Consider the following 17,313-nt stretch of genomic DNA (forward strand, 5'->3'; position numbering starts at 1 on the left):
ACTAAGCACAAGTGGTCCTTATATATACTGTTTAGTGTGAATTGATTCGTTTAGCAAATGGGACCATTAAAAATAGACTCAGAAAAACAATGGAAACAACAGGCAAACAATGGCCTGAATGTGTTTCTGGTGAGATTATACATGAGAATAACACCCACTAATAACGTCTTAACACCATTCGATATATTGCAAGGCAGACCACCATTCATCCTCCCATTATGGGAAGGTGAAGGCAGAAAATGAATCAGATCGAGGTGCCCTATTAGCAAAGTGGCTGTGCGAAATGTTCACAAGAGGAGTACATTCCACATGTGTACTGCCGCAGTCCTCTTTACTCCCACTGGAGAGGCTAAGACCAGGAGACGAGGTCCTGATCAAGACGATCAAGTGAAAGACGTGGTCGGCGCCGAAGTGGGAGGGGCCATTCACCGTGCTGATCACAATGCCAACTGCCATCAAAATCGCCGAAAGAGCCACCTGGGTGCACTAAAGTCATTGCAAGGTCGTTCACCAACCGGATCCTGAGGATCTCAGAGATGCTATGGCCAAGGATCGACGGCCTGATCACCCGTGGAGCTTTGCCATGTTTTTCGGGGGCCCTTGGTTTATGACTTTGCTTAGACTGTTTATGCCTGTCGCGATCGTGATTGTACTTGTTTTCTTAGTCATTTTACGCAAAGATTTTGTACCAACAAATGCGTGAAGAGGACCCTGTGTTGTAATTTGGAATTGTACACCATAGCCAGAGTGTGGTTGCTCCCGCCAAAACGGAGGGCCGAGAAGGAATTTTCCTCATCATTATTTTAATTTGATTATATTTGCCTTTAATACTCTCGCAATGGAGAAATTACATCTCACAGCAGTAAAGTTACGACAGAGGTTTTTCGCCTTCTCCAAGGTATAGAATGGTTCCCTGTGTCGTTACCTTTGACGTTCATGCTGAAAACCGTTTTGGAGATGCATGTACCGATGTTTTTAATGTGTAAACAGGAGGGAATGTTAGAACTAGTTGATACACATGCTAAAAACATCCTATGTTATTTCATTTCTACTTATTCTTATCAATTAGTAAGTCCATATATGTATGTAGTTTATGTATTTGGATTGGATTGTATGACACCATGACACCAAAAATTCTGAAGATACAATAAGGAGAGGAGTAGCAGTACCTTACATTGCAGGAGTTTGTGAAAAACTACAAAGAGTCCTTTGGCAACACAAAATTCCTACTTATTTCAAACCGATAAACACTTTAAGGCAAAGATTAGTGCATCCAAAAGATAGGCTGCCAAATGAAAAACAAAGTAGTGTAGTTCATTCAATACATTGTAAGAATTAAAATTGTAAAGAGCAGTACATTGGGGAGACTAAACAAATTTTCAAAAAAAGACTATCAACATCGCAGGGATAATGCTAGTGGGCCTCAATCGGCAGTACATATTAATGGGTTTATTTTGATCGTTCGTCCCTGGTTCATTGCTTTTACGGGTGGTGATGGCAGAGGATGATTAAATCATCAGGAAGCCAGGTGTTAAACAGAAAATTGGTTTAATCTTGAAGACAGCGGAGACTTTGCGGTGTCGGCTGAGAGGAAGCATGAAGAAAAACAGAATACATGAGCTGCTGGAAAGGCAGCCACTCCTGCGGCGCCGTCTTGAAGTCAAAAGAACAAAAAAAAAATATGTAAGGGATGCGACATCATGTAAGGGAAGGCAGGATATGACGTATCAGGAAGTCCAAAATATAAACAAAGATTAGAAAGCGATGTTTAAAGATGTTCGTATAGCGAATTACCCGAACATGTCCCCCGTGTCGAATATATCTAACATCGGTGGAGGTGAACAGAAAGAAGAAAGAAAAAAAATCACAAAATAAAACAATCACAATGGAAACAATCTCAAATTAAAGTCATGCCATTCGCTACAACAGTCAAATCATGGCATCCTGGATGGTGATCACCGGGACGATGAGGATTAAAGAAATTGTTTGTCGCAAGCAGGCCCCAGGGTGTGATACGGATGAGCTGGTGACTGAGAAAGAGGGTGTGATCTGTCGGCTCCGGTGACATGCATCAGGACTCTTCTTGATGAACGATGTCCTCGCGAATCCAGATGAAGCTTGTGACTGCTAAGACGTCTAGCAGCTCCGCAACCGGTCCATCCCACGTTGGCGTGGTCCACGTCATTCTCTTCAGACCGCAGCTCCGTCCTGTGGAGAACAAAAGAATACTTGTGCCAGGTCAAATGTCGACAGGATGGTTTCATTCTACACATCACACTTTCTTGACATTTCTTTCCCTATCAAAGTCTGTCTCATCGTTTAGGCTTTGCAATGCATACTCTCACAGAAATGGCAGTAAGTCATTGTTAAATGTTAGTTGGTTAGTGTGTTGCTTTGTGTAAGCGGGTTCGGTAAATGATACAACTTCTGGATAGAGTTGAGGTTCTTTATTAGGACAGCTGTGTTGGTTGGAGGGAGAAGGCAATTGACATGTGTGGCTCTCGTAGGCTCTCATCAGACTGACTTGCAGCAGCGCGCATGCTCCTTTGATCTGAAGCCAGGCATCACTAGTAGAACATGCAAATACGATTTGCTCATATCATTACATCTCCCTTTCTTAATTGAATTCTTTACTTTTAACAAATGTAATTAATTTAATTATGCCAGTAATTAGCAAATTTAAACTTGAATAAAGTCTTTCCAAACCTTCCAACAATAAATGAAACATTCACATGATACATTCATTATCACATGATACATCCATTATTTTTTTTCCACCACATGATCACTTAGAAAAACATGTTAACTGGTTTCAATCTTGATGGCTCTGTTTAGATCTCTGGGATCCAGGCATATTCTGAGTTTTCCGTTCTTTTTCTCTACGACAACGAGGGAACTCACCCAGTCAGTCGGCTCATCAATTTTCTTTATCACATGCCTGTTCTCCATGTTGTCCAATTCGGATTTTAGCTGATTTTGAAGAGCAAATGGGACTTTCGTGCATGGATGTATCACTGTTGGCACACTCTTGTCCACTCTTATTGTGTGTTCTCCTGGTAGGCAGCCTAACCCTTGAAACAAGTCTTTGTACTGCTCCATCAGTTGACCATATACTGTCTTTTTTTGTCTATCCACGACAAACACTCTCTTCACTAGGTGTAGTCTCTCACATGCCGACAATCCTAGTAGACCCTGCACATCCCTTGGAACTATGATGAAAGATAGCTTATGTAATTTGCCTTTATGTGTCACATTCACAATGCATTTTCCTCTCATTGGTATGACTGAACCCGCATAAGCTGTGACTTTCATATTTGCTTTATGTATTTTTGGTCTCGGCCTGATCTTCATGAAATCAGTCTCTGAAATGACATTCACATTGGCTCCAGTATCCAATTTGAATTTTAGATGAATGTTGTTCACTTTCAGCGTAGTGATCCAATCTCTTTCTTCTCTTTTATCTTTTACAGCATTCACATAAAGTTCCTCCACATCATAATGATCATCTACTGCATCTACCTTGCCTTTCATGTCTTGGTTCCTGCAGCAACGAGCATAGTGATTTGCTCTGTCGCAGTTTTTACATATTTTCCCATATGCTGGACACTGCTTTGGGGGATGTTGCGTACCACAACGAGTACAAGATTTTTGTTTGAGTATCCTATTTTCGTTGGGTTGTCTCACTCTTGCTTTGATCTCAGCAGTCTTGTTTTTGTTGAATCTGTGTGCATTTCTTTCCACTGCATCCACATTGCAGCTAGAATCATTTAGCAACTCTTTAGCCTGTGACTTAACTGTCTCAGCGGCTCTACATAGTGCATCAGACTGACTTGCAGCAGCGTGCATGCTCCTTTGATCTAAAGCCAGGCATCACTAGTAGAACATGCAAATACGATTTGCTCATATCATTACAGTTAGTACATGTTAGTGGTTAGTGAGTCTGCATTTCTGGAGGGCACAACTTTATTGGGGAATGACGTTGCAGCCAACATCATTCATTACCAAAAGTGAAAATTTTGGTAATGATGATCTGACCTTATCGTCACCCCTCCTGTTGAGACATGAAAAGTCTCAATTTGCCAACTGGGAACGTGTTTGCGTGGAAAACACAATCTGTCTTTGACATTGCACAGATTATTAATTTGTATAAAACCATTCGTCAGTCACTGTTCCAAAATTTGGAGGACAAATTACGGCATGTCTCAACACCTGCATGGGAACCAATTCATGTGGCCTGTACCACGAAAATTTTGTATGTTGAGGAGGACAGCCTTCTACAATTCTCTAGCACGATTTGACATGGTCAGCAACATGATGGCAATCACCGTGAATGGTCATCATACTCGCCTTTTGTCATTCAGTCGGAGGGCACCAGTCAGTTTCGCTTCTGCATCGGACATCCATTCGCGCAAACCAGCTTCATCTCTGGTCACCCTGGCACAGATGCCCCAGGAGTTCCTCCCTTCTGAAGAATCGCCTTCTCCCAATTCTGAAAAAAGCTGGTTATCGTGGAAGCCCTATACAATATAATATCTGATTCCGCCTGAATCTCTGACTGACACCGGCACCCACTCAACTTATCTGTCAATTTCATTCTTAACGGCGAGAAATTCCTTTAATGTGCACTGCAGTCAATTACTTTAATGTGCACTGCAGTCAATTACTTTAATGTGCACTGCATTCAATTCATTATAATAATGGTAATTTGTAATCAAATTAATCTCGACAGGTTACCCTGCCTTTTTAGTCGTAACTATAAACTACTTTTGAACTGACAAATGTCATCACTGTACGCAAAGGCAGCCCGAAGATAAATTAGCATTTGCAGCTGTTTTAATAAACGTTGGCTTTCCGCCATCGCATCCCCAATGTTGAATATTTTTTGTCCGACCAAGCCCAATTGTCACAATTCATCGCTTGCTTAACAGCATTCTGAATATCGAGCATTAAAATAATGTGTCTGAAAATTTCAGTGGAAAAAATATGTGCAAAATAAAAATTGTCATGCATTTGATTAAATGGCAAAAACTATACTTTTGGAAATCAAAACTATTATCAATAGGGGCTTTGTCGTCGATCCCAAATCATCAGTTGGGTGTGCAAGTGAATTACACCAGCCATCGCGGCTTCTCATGTTGGATCTCCTATGACAGGGGTGTCAAAGTCATTCTTTGCCGCGGGCCACATTGTAGTTATGGTTTCCTCTCGAGGGCCGTTATGAATTTGGGGAACCCATTAGAATGTTTAAATCCCTTCAAATATTACATATAGAGCACACAGCAAATTAATGAATAACTCGTTTTCAAATCTGAAGTCAAGAATAATGACTTTTATTGTGGTTGACATCCAAAAATATGAAATTTTGGCTCAGATTTTAGCAATCATCATGAATTTAACAAGTTAGATTTGCTTTCGCGGGCCGAAAAAAATGATGTGGCGGGCCGGATTTGGCCCGCGGGCCTTGACTTTGACACCTGTGTCCTATGACAATTGAAACATGGATTTTTTTCCCCAAAACATCATGAATCAAAATGCAGTTCAGATCCTACAACTGTGATTCAGCAGCGTCTGCGCCTAGAAAATCACAGGATGGGCTGTGGGATGCAAATGGCTTGTGCATCTCACAGTTCATCAATTCGTCCTGCAAATTGAACAATTTCTCAACCACCTCTCAGCTCTGTTTGCGAATTGTTGCGGTCCACATCATCTGCATGAAAAGCATAATGAAAAAAAGTTAGTCATCATATTATGCAGATCAGCCTGATCCAATTTCTTATCATCATCAAATTCAATATGTGTATCGTATATATGAATCAAATCATCTGTTCATTGACTTCATGGGGATGACAATTGCCAGGTCAAAACAAGTGTAATGATCATGTCACAATCATTATCTCAATCTATAAACTTTTATTTCATGAAAAGTCCAACGATATCAACTGATGAATCTCTTTTAAGTAATTAATCACCAGCGAATATAGTTACATTTACCTTGCCAATTTCATCCAATTTGAGATAAATGTTCCTGTCATTTAGCCTTATTTTTTTCTGACTATTTCATTACTCTTTCCAATTGAACTGTCATTTACGAGCGGTCAACACAGTGGAATGTGGTGGGTACTCCAGAATTGCCTCCGGGTGTAAAACCCCTTTTTGAAGTATTGTGCTGACAAAAACCTTTATATGAGGCATTGTGAATAACTCTGGCTTCTTTCAAATATCAGACGACAGAGAGAGCGTGACAAAATGGATAGAAAACAGTGACATTTGGACTTGTTTCAACTTTCAATAGTTCAATAGTTCAAAAGCAGAGTGTAGACTGCAAGGTAAAAATTCCCACCAATCAGGATCCACAAATAACCCTCACAAGCCATCTGTACACTTGATTCAACCCCGCTAAACAGAACACAATTGATGAGGAACTAGGTCAAATTATCGCAGAGAAAGCACCTCCAATGGGTCATTCCTCAAGATGGTGAAAGAAGGCTACGTTCCTCATCAATTGTTTAATGCTGATGAAACCGGCCAATCCAATCCGTCAAGCCATCAATGACCATCACAAAGGTAAATAAAACACTTTATTATACAGTACAGTTTATTTCTTTAATGATAATACCATAGCGCATTTATTGTACATAAGATAATGTATATTCAGTGTAGTTTTAAGATTTAGAAAAAAGTAGAAAATTATGTTTTATGGGGACATGGGAATGGAATATTCTCATTTTAATGGTTTCATATGGGAAATTAATTAATTAAAATTAATTTTTGGGATACACACTTTTTGCCTTACACACTGGGAACCAATTAAGTTCGTAAGCCAAGGTATCACTGTATAAAATATCTGTCTTTTCCTTTCGTATTTTCCCTTCAGGGGTTGCCACAGCGAATCAGTTGCCTCTATCTCGCCATGATTTTTGCATCCTCTTCTCTCATACCAGCTACCTTCATGTCCTCTTTCACAACATTCATAAACCTCCTCTTTGATCTTCATTGGTCTCCTGCCTTGCAGTAAAATATAAACTTGCTTTAAAAAGTCTGGTAGCATGCATGCATGCGAGCGTATGTTTTTAAAAAGGCAGCGGGACCACTACTTTGCTGGATGAGTTTGACATTAAACTTACCGGGTTCCCTTGCATTAATGTCAGAGGCTGTCGCTCCCACACCTCTCACAATTTTGTCCGTTTCTGGCCATGACCATGGCACCCAAGCATGATCGGAAAAGTCAACTTCAAAGCTCCATTTTGTGAATTGTTTACTTCATTGCACTCTGCTGCTTTGAACATATCGAGTTTGTAAAGGAAAATTATGCTGTCTTTGAGAGGCTAAACCGGGGCGCAAACTCATAAAACTTCGCTCACACATCAGTCCTGGTCATACCTATTATGTCTCAAGACTGAGGGCTATTGTGCACCAATATATCACAGTGCAACTTGCACTCTAACTAAGGCCTGAAGCACAGGCCCTGGTGCTTCAGCAGAAGAACATAGAAGATTTTTTTAAATTGCATAATAAGATGTAAGGGTTGCAGTTTCCCTGTTGCAGTGTTATGTATACATGTACACTGTACTGTCTTTGAATGCAATCGTTTTTGCAACAATGTTTGTTTTGCCTGCTGAAGCGTGATGATTTTGAAAATTACTGTACATGCCATACTGTATTAAAGATCCCCCAGTCACGTCACGGGCTTCCGTGTTTGGACCTGTCATATGCGAGCACAATAAAAAGGCGTAGCAGAGCTCACATCTTTCATTACTGCTGCAATAGCATCTGAAACATACTGTAATGCCCCTCAGCATGGTAAATGATGCACACAATCACTGCTATAGCGGGTCGGTCTTTTTAATAACAAAACGTAGGAGTTATCACATACGGATACAAACAGGAGCTGTTGTTACGACACAACTCACATGCAGTCATTCTATTCAGGCACTCTCTCGAACCCCGTTGTCGGGTCCTCCCAAGCCCCAGTCACGTAACCAGCTTTGGTGTTTTGACCTGTGGACGTGAGCACAATAAAAAAAGGCATAGCAGAGCTTACATACAGTACTGTTGTTCAACACCAATTTAAACCATGGGGAAACGTAAGAATTGTGATATCCGAACAACGTACAAGGGCAATCCAACAAGCAAATCCTTCATCACGAAAGAGTTTGACGTGCAGCAGAATACTTCATCAACGTAAGTAATGTAAACGTTGCAGCTTTGGTTTTTCATCCATGTATTTAATTGTGTTGCATTCAGATATCTTTATCGCTTGCAACAATCACTGTTTTTAATATGTTTGTACATGCTGGCGTGGTTTCGTGTGAATAGAACAACGTGAGGATTTTTCATTGGTTGCATTTTTGAAAGGAAAGAGTCATTAAAAAGTGTAAAGACGTTTTTATTTTATGCACACGTTTATTTTTCACTTCACTACTGTACAAAAAGCATGCTAGATACGCAATCCATGAACCCAATGATAAAATTGCATGCCATATCAACGATCCCCCAATTACGTGTTGCTCCCCCCCTTTTTTAATGCAGTTCGACGCAGGACGGATATATCGATAGGGGCATCACAAATAAGTGAACCGTTGTGCAGTGGTATCTCTCAGAGACAACGTGCAGAACTAGTGATCAGTGGTAGAATAAATTACGATAGCAGTTGTACAGTTTGTGCAGAAAATCATTGAGCCATTTAAATGTGATTAGTCACTGTATTTGTAGTAAGGGAAGTGTGCAATTATGCAGATATCCTTGAGTGCATCAAAGTGTCTGGGTCTGGGGATTATGTAGATCATTGATAGTGGTTCTAGTGAGTACAGAGCTGGAGCTACGATGACTAATGTGATGCTGTTACACACGGTTGTGGAAAATTGCAGAGCCACTTGTAGTAATTCGCTATACAAATCTTTAAACATCGCTTTCTACGTTTTGGACTTCCTGATACATCATATCCTGCCGTCCTTTACATGATGTCGCATCTACATTACGTCACATACTATCGCATCACACACTGTGCGCCGTGTAAATGCTCTCCCATTGCGTTCGTCTCTCTCTCCTCTCCATTCCTCCTCCTTGGCCGACACCGCGATGTCTCCGCTCTCTTCAAGATTAAATCAACTTTCTGTTCAACACCTGGCTTCCTGATGATTTAACCATCCTCTGCCATCAACGCTCATAGAAGCAATGAATCAGGGACGAACGATCAAACTAAACCCATTATTATTGGTGCCAAGAGACTCCGGGTCCTGGCTGATGGCTTCGAGAGGGAAGGAGTGGGCCATGTATTGCTTCCAGTGAACGAAGCTCTCTTTTTCTTTCGAGGGTGTTCGGAAAGAGTGGGCCGTCCCTCCTTTCTTGGTGTCCGTCGTTCAGGGATTATTTTTACGGGTGAGTTTCACCGCTGGCATTCAACTATGTTGAGTGAATGCATTTTGAATTTCTTTCGGCCAAAAGTAATTCTATTTTCGGTTAATCTGTGTGTCTTCGGCTAGTAACACGAATTTCGATCGAGTCAAGGCGGACCATCCTAATTCGAGCCGATGTGCGGAGTTGTTACACGTGACTGATTGACGCCATTTCGGGGCGAGAGACAGTCTGCTGCCGGCGGAGATATTGTAAGACAGGTTCCAGAAGGAGATTCTTCAGAAGGGATGAAGTCTTGGAAGTTCGGGGGCGAGGGCTGGCGAAAAATTGATGTATTAATTTGGAGCCGGACGATTTATGTGTGTTTTTTTTTTTTTTAATTGCAGCTGCAATAGATCGTGGATCACCGTAACATTAATGCATTCACCAACACTAGCGCGTGGTCAGCTTTGCTTGCGATGCAGTGCCACTGGGTTTCCAGGGGACAGTCCGTGGTAACAGGGAAGGGTCTGCTGAGGGGGCGGGGGTGTTGGAGGAGCCGTCTTTGTGTGTTTCTATGTACAGTGAGACCTAAACTTACGAACTTATTTGGTTCCCAGACAGAGTGTGTAAGGCGAAAAGTGTGTATCTCAAAAAAACAATTCCCACAGGAAACCATTAAAATGGGAATCATCTGTTCCCGGGTTTCCATAAAATATAGTTAACTAAATAAGCCTTAAAACTACACACAACATACCTATGTATAATAAATGTGCTTTTGTATTGTAATGAAAGAAATACACTGCATTGTATCATAAAGTCACAAAGAGAGGCACATTACACGAGGACTTTTATTAAAGAAATAAACTGTGCTGTAAAATAACGTTTTTTTTTCAACTTCTTCGATTGCCAGAGACCGTCGCTTTGAGAGCACGGAAACACCTTTTGCAACAAACGCACCTTTGATGGCTTCTGTGTTCAGGAGAATGGGAGCAATGGTTGACTTAGCATAGCCGTGCTCGGCCACTAAATCACACAAACGCACACCTCGTTCGTGTTTTTCAATTATCTCCTTCTTCTCAGCGACTGTGATTTTATTTTGTGTCTTCCTGGGCTGAACAAGAGCCTGTGGTGGGTTTTTTTCTCGGTCCCATCATAGTAAAATTATCAGCAAAAAGCCCCAAGTAGGCGATCAACGTGTGCATTAAATGAGAGGAGGTGTGCAAAGTAGCGCCGGCTGGAGCGCTGTTCGGTCGTGTGCTTCCGCCGAAGATCACTCCGCCAGCCGTGGTGGGTGTGTATTATGAAAATAGTGCTTATTATAAGGTTTAATTTTCAGAAATTAGAGGTTCTTAAGACGAAAAGTTTGTAAGATAAGGTGTTTGTATGTTGAGGTCTCACTGTATATGTAAGTCCATGTGTGCTTTTGTATTTGTGTGTGTGTATGTACGTGCATTGTTTGAGCGTATACATTGACAGCTGGGTGCCTTGGGGGTGAGATTCGCTGTAACAAAGGGACGGGGGGAGAGAAGGGAGCGGGCAGCCCAGCCCACTCCTCCTCCTTTCTTCTCTGCTCTAAAGGGGTGATGGTAAATTCATAGCCGCATTCTCGGATCTGCAATTTGATTCGTTCGCGAATAGGTAAATAAACGGAAATAAAATGAATAAAGCAGTTGCGTTAACATTCACAAACGTATTGTGCAAAAACATTGTTCCAGCCTGCATAAAATCTGCCGCGCAGTTCTCTTTTCTCCTTTTACTGTCACATCTCGTCGCCGTCCTGGGCGCGCCCCGCCCCTCCTGTCACCTCCTCCGCTGCTCCCTGGAGACGGCCCCTCCAATCATCATGCACCTGAGTCCCCACAGCTGATTGTCATTCCCTTGATTGTGCCTTCTGACTATACCTATATCTGACTAGATCGCGCTATTCAGTCGCCGTCGGAGTATTCTGAAAGCCACCATTACCACTTCCATGCCGTCAGGTCTGCTGTCACTGATCTCTCACTTACCTCTCCCTGCTGTTATTTTTGCATGCGTGCCTCAGTAAAGACTTTTTGTTCACGAGTATCTGTCTTGCCGTGTATTTTGCATCCAACCTCCCCGCTTTCCTTTCGTCACTCGAGCCCTGCCCTCAAGCCTCGAGTGCCGTGACATTTACAGGACGAGAGAATGTGCCCTGGGGAAAGAGCCTTGTCATTACAAGAGGACTCGATGGGGGTGCTATGCAGACGACTATCCTGTCTCATCAGAAACCTGTCCGACCATGCAGCGAGGAGACTTTTGTCTCTGTTCTGCGTCCTTATAAATGACATAACACTGTTTTTTCCCCATAGCTTTTTGATAAATACCGTTCTCTTGAAACAAAAAACGGAATTAAATAGGCAGGTAAATTTGACTGAGTGAACAAATGAATAAGCCAACAAACAAATGAATAAACAGAAGCCGAATTTGAGTGAATTTGAAGGCAAAATGAAGTATTTTTGTTAGATTGGATAAAGCGTTTTCACTAAGAGAATTGACCACCTTGAAGTCAAGATTCCAATATTTTTGTCTGCAATCGGGACAAGTAATTTTGTGATCTGACTTCGGGCGACGACAAAATTGAATGAAAATGTTCCTGTATATGTCCATGTTTTAGACCTTAGTGACCTCCTTTTGATTTAAAGCATTCAGGATTCAGGTTTATAATTATAGTTGAAAGAGTTATGTCCGCTAAATGACACGAACAGATTTTGATGTATAATTCCCAAAGTACTGAGGTCCTTTTGTTGATGAGACAATTTTATATATATATATATATATAAAATGTTATAAGTTGATTTCTCGTAAATGATAGTTGAATTGAAAAAAGTAAATAAAATAGTCAGTAAATTGGGCTAAATGACAGGAACATTTATCTCGGATTGGATGGAATTGGCAAGGGAAATGATGCTTGATTCGCTGGTGAATAATTACTTAAAAAAGGTTAGTTGATATCGTGGAACTTTTCGTAAAAGAAAAGTTTATAGATCTATTAAGGTAATGATTGTGACATGATCATTACAATTGTTTTGACAATTGTCATCCCCCTGAAGTCAAAGAACAGATGATTTAATTTATATATACGATACATATATATAAATTAACTTTGACTTGCAAAATTTGATGACTAAACTTTTTTTCATTATGCTTTTATGCAGATGATGTGAACCGCATCAATTCGCAAACAGAGCTGGGATATGGTGGTTGAGAAATTGCAGGACGAATTGATGAATTGTGAGATGCACAAGCCATTTGCATCCACCCATCCTGTGATTTTCTAGGAGCAGACACTGCTGAATCACAGTTGTAGCATTTTGATTTTGCATTTTGATTTTTGATGTTTTTGGACACAAAATTTAATCCCCATTTCAATTGTCATAGGAGATCCAACAAGAGAAGCCGCAACGGCTGGTGTAATTCACTTGCACATCTAAAGTTTGGCACACCAAACTGAATATTTGGGATCGATGACAAAGCCCCTATTGATAATAGTTTTGATTTCAATAAGTATAGTTTTTGCCATTTATTCAAATGCATGACAATTTTTTTGCACATATTTCTCATCCAATCATCTAGCGAGCAACGAATTGTGACAATTAGGCTTGATCGTACGAAAAATATTCAACGTTGGAGATGCGATGGCAGAAATCCAAAATTTATTAAGACAGCCGAAAATGCTAATTTATCTTCTGGCTCCCTTCTCGTACAGTGATGACCTTTGTCAGTTCAAAAGTAGTTTATAGTTACGACTAAAAAGGCAGGGTAACCTGTTGAGATTATTTTGATTGTGAATTATCATTATTATTATGAATTGAATGCAGTGCACATTGAAGTAATTGACTGGAGTGCACATTAAAAATGTAGCCACAAGGGGGCACAAGCCAGTGTCTTATTGTGTCGGTCCCAAGCCCGGATAAATACAGAGGGTTGTGTCAGGAAGGGCATCCGACGTAAAGAAAATGTTCCAAAACAAATGCGAATCAAACCTATGAATCCCATACCGGATCGGTCGAGGCGCAGGTTGACAACGGCCGCCATTGGTACTGTTGACCTTCAGGGTGCCAGTGGAAAATGGACTACTGTTGGTCGAAGAAGGAGAGGAGGGAGGTGTGCCCGGAGGAAAAGAGAGAGATGGAACACTAAGAGTAGGAACTTTGAATGTAGGAACAATGACAGGTAAAGGTAGAGAGCTGGTTGACCTGATGCAGAGAAGGGAGGTAGACATACTGTGTGTCCAGGAGACCAGGTGGAAAGGGAGCAAGGCTAGAAGCTTAGGGTCAGGGTTTAAGTTGTTCTATCATGGTGAAGAAGCTGGAGAAAAATGTCAGGTGTGATGTGTGATAGAAGGGTTTCAGCAAGGATCAAAGGAAAAGTGTATAAAACCGTGGTCAGACCAGCCATGATGTTTGGACTGGAGACAGGGCCACTGAAGAAAAGACAGGAAGCAGAGCTGGAGGTAGCAGAGCTGAAGATGTTGAGGTTTTCTTTGGGAGTGACCAGGTTGGATAGGATCAGGAATGAGTACATTAGAGGGACAACTCATATTAGAGGCTTTGAAGAGAAAGTCAGAGAGGCCAGACTGAGATGGTTTGGACATGTCCAGAGGAGAGAGAGTGACTATATCGGGAGAAGGATGCTGAGTCTTGGCAGGAGACCGAGAGGAAGACCGAAGAGGAGGTTTATGGATGTGGTCAAAGAGGACATGAAGGTAGCTGGTGTGAGAGAAGAGGATGCACAAAACCAGGATAGATGGAGGACATTGATTCGCTGAGGCGATCCCTGAGGGGAAAAGCCGAAAGGAAAAGTAGAAGACTGGAGTGCGCATTAAAGGAATTTCTCGCCGGCAATAATGACATTGACGAATAAGTTGAGTGGGTGCCGGTGTCAGTCAGAGATTCAGGCGGAATCAGATATTATATTGTATAGGGCTTCCACGCAAACCGGCTTCTTTTAGAATTGGGAGAAGGAGATTCTTCAGGAGAACCCCTGGTGCATCCGTGCCAGGGTGACCGGAGATGAAGCTGGGTTGGGCGAATGGATGTCATGACCATTTACGCAGATTGCCATAATGTTGCTGACCATGTAAACTTATGCGAAAGAATTGTGGAAGGCTGTCCTCCACCCAAGCAATGTGGCGACATGCCAAAATTTGGCCTCCAAAATTTTCGAACAGTGAATGACAAATGGTTTTATCCAAATTGGTAATCTGTGCAATGTCAATGATGGATCGTGTTCCACGCAAACACGTTCCCAGTTGGCAAATTGAGACTTTTCATGTCTCAACAGGGGGAGTGATGATAGCTCAACAACAACAACAATAATAATAATATTAATAATAATAATAATACATTTAATTTCAAGCGCCTTTCAAAACACCCAAGGACACTTCACAATAAAAACAATAAAACAAAGCACATAACAATAAAACCATAAGTAAAATGATAAATAATGAAATAGCAGATTGAACTAGACATTGAAAGCAATTTTAAACAGGTGGGTTTTGAGGTGGGACTTGAAAATAGGGAGGGAGTCAATATTACGGATGTTGGGTGGAAGTGAATTCCAGAGTTTGGGAGCAGAGCGGCTGAAAGCTCTGCATCCCATCGTGGTGAGACGGGCAGAGGGCACACAGAGGTGAAGGGAGGATGAGGATCTGAGGGACTGAGAGGGAACGAAGATTTGAAGCAGATCAGAAAGATAGGGAGGGGCAAGGTTAAGGCTTTGAATGTAAACAGAAGTATTTTGAATTCGACTCGATGTTTAACAGGAAGCCAGTGGAACTGCTGGAGGACTAGGGTGATGTGGTGAAAGGAGGGGGTTCGAGTGATGATCCAGGCTGAATAATTTTGGACGAGTTGGAGTTTATGGAGAAATTTCTGATTGACACCAAAGAGAAGTGAGTTACAATAATCGATGCGGGAGGTGACGAGAATGTGGATAAGGATAGCAGCGGAGTGAGGGGTGAGCGAGGGACGGAGACGGTTAATATTACGGAGGTGGAAATAAGCAGACAGAGTTATGTTCTTTATATGGGAGTGAAAAGATAGTGAGCTATCGAGGATGACACCCAGGCTCTTGACCTGAAGGGAGGGGGACACGGTTGAACTGTCAATGGTGAGAGAGAAACTGTTAGTTTTGTGTAGGGTGGATTTGGTACAGACAAGGAGAAGTTCAGTTTTTTCACCGTTAAGCTTGAGAAAGTTATGGGAAAGCCAGGATTTAATTTCTGAGAGCTAAAGTGAGAGGGATGAAGGTGGAAGAAAAGTGTTGGGAGGCAACTGTTTTTTCAAGGATTTTGGCGATGAATGGAAGGTGGGAAATTGGACGTAGTTTATATTAATCGTTTGGATCTGTGCCAGGTTTTTTCAGGATTGGAGTAACAGCTGCGGTTTTGAGTGGGATAGGAACAATTCCAATAGGAACAATTCCAATTGATAATGAGGAGTGAATAATATTTGAAATAAATGGGAGAAGAGAGGGTAGGTAGGACTTGATAAGGATAGTAGGGAGGGGGTCGAGTTGACAGTAGGAATTCTTGGATTTGGTGATAATGTCTGAGATTATACAGGGATGGGGGAGTTCAAAAGCAGAAAGTAGTTGGGAAGGAGTAGAAATGCTGGGAGAGGGGGGGAGGACAGAGGACCCGAGGTGCTGATGGATTTTGTTGATCTTCTCGCTAAAAATAGGCAGAGCGTTGCATGTATCAGAGGAATAAAAGTGTGAGGTGAGAGAGATAGGAGGTTGTATGATTTTGTGATAGAGGGAAAAGAGAACCCGTGTGTTTCCAGGATTAGAGTCAATGAGTCCAGAGTAATATTGCGATTTTGCGCATGAGATTGAGTCCTTGTAATGGGTGAGGTGAGCTGTGTACATGTCCTTGTGTGTAGTGAGACCGGCCTTCCTGTAAATTCTTTCCAGTTGCCGAGTTTTTGTCTTGATGGAGCGGAGATGGGCGGTGAACCAGGGGGCGGACCGGGTAAAATGGACAGACCGGGACTTCACATAAGCGAGGGCGTTGAGGGTGTTCGTGAGGTCCGCGTTGTACCGGGAAACAAGTTCATCAGGGGAAGAAGTCAGGGTGGCAATCATCTCGGCGATGGTGGAAGCGTTGATGTCCTTGATGTTGCGATATGTGATGATGCAGGGTGGTTTGGGGAGAGTGAGGGTGATGGAAACGTTCAATGAAACCAGGAAATGGACTGTTAAAGGATGTTCATTTGCTCTGCAATTCATTGGGGTAAGGCCAGAAATGCAAATGAGGTCCAGGGTGTGGCTTTTTATGTGGGAGGGAAAGTCCGTAAATTGATGGAGACCAAAACTGTCAAGTGACGAGGTGAAGGCTTTTGTGAGGGGAAGAGTGGAATTGTCCATGTCAATGTTGAAGTCCCCGAGAATAATTACATTTGGTGACAGGGTGGAGAGGTGTCATCAGAGAATTATTTTAGAAAGTCACAATGTGGTTTTGATGCACGGCATACAGTGGCTATGATAGTGGGAGAGGGTCCGTAAATTTTACATGCAAGGCATTCGAATGATAGGGTTTCCGGGAGTGAAACTTTGATGACTTTCCACTTCTTGCGGTAAATTATCGCGAGACCACCTCCGCGGCCTGAGAGGCAAGACTTAGAAATGTAAACAAAGCCTGGCGGAGTCACGTCGTTGAGCTTGGAGAAGTCTCCCGCCGTTTGCCAGGTCTCATTAATACAGAAAAAGTCAAGCTTACGGTCACTTAGGGTGTCCTGGATAAGACACCCCTTTCCCGTAAGCGAGCGGATGTTGAGGAGGCCGAAGTTGACGCTAGTGGCGTCCCCACTACGAGGAGCATTAGCCGACCTAGCCAGGCCGCCAAACATATGGTGATCGACGGAGCGGCTGCTCCTTCTGTGTGGCTGGCGGACGGATGACCACAGGGAGGTGATATCCTTGGAGCAATCGAGGTGAAAGCCTCGACGTGATCCG

The 17,313-nt window shown here is 42.2% G+C and overlaps 1 long non-coding RNA gene across 1 annotated transcript in view; it reads left to right on the forward strand.

Moving 5' to 3' along the window:
• Window positions 1–7,375: 7,375 nt before the first annotated feature.
• The window catches only part of LOC148900214 (uncharacterized), an 11,344-nt gene continuing 1,406 nt past the window's right edge, over window positions 7,376–17,313 (forward strand). The window contains exon 1 of the long non-coding RNA XR_016114419.1: window positions 7,376–8,181. This is a non-coding gene — a long non-coding RNA (uncharacterized LOC148900214). The remainder of the gene's footprint in view (window positions 8,182–17,313) is intronic.

The sequence above is a fragment of the Hippocampus bargibanti genome, linkage group LG03, assembly GCF_051943395.1.
Source record: "Hippocampus bargibanti isolate YZ-2025 linkage group LG03, ASM5194339v1, whole genome shotgun sequence".
Lineage (NCBI taxonomy): Eukaryota > Metazoa > Chordata > Actinopteri > Syngnathiformes > Syngnathidae > Hippocampus > Hippocampus bargibanti.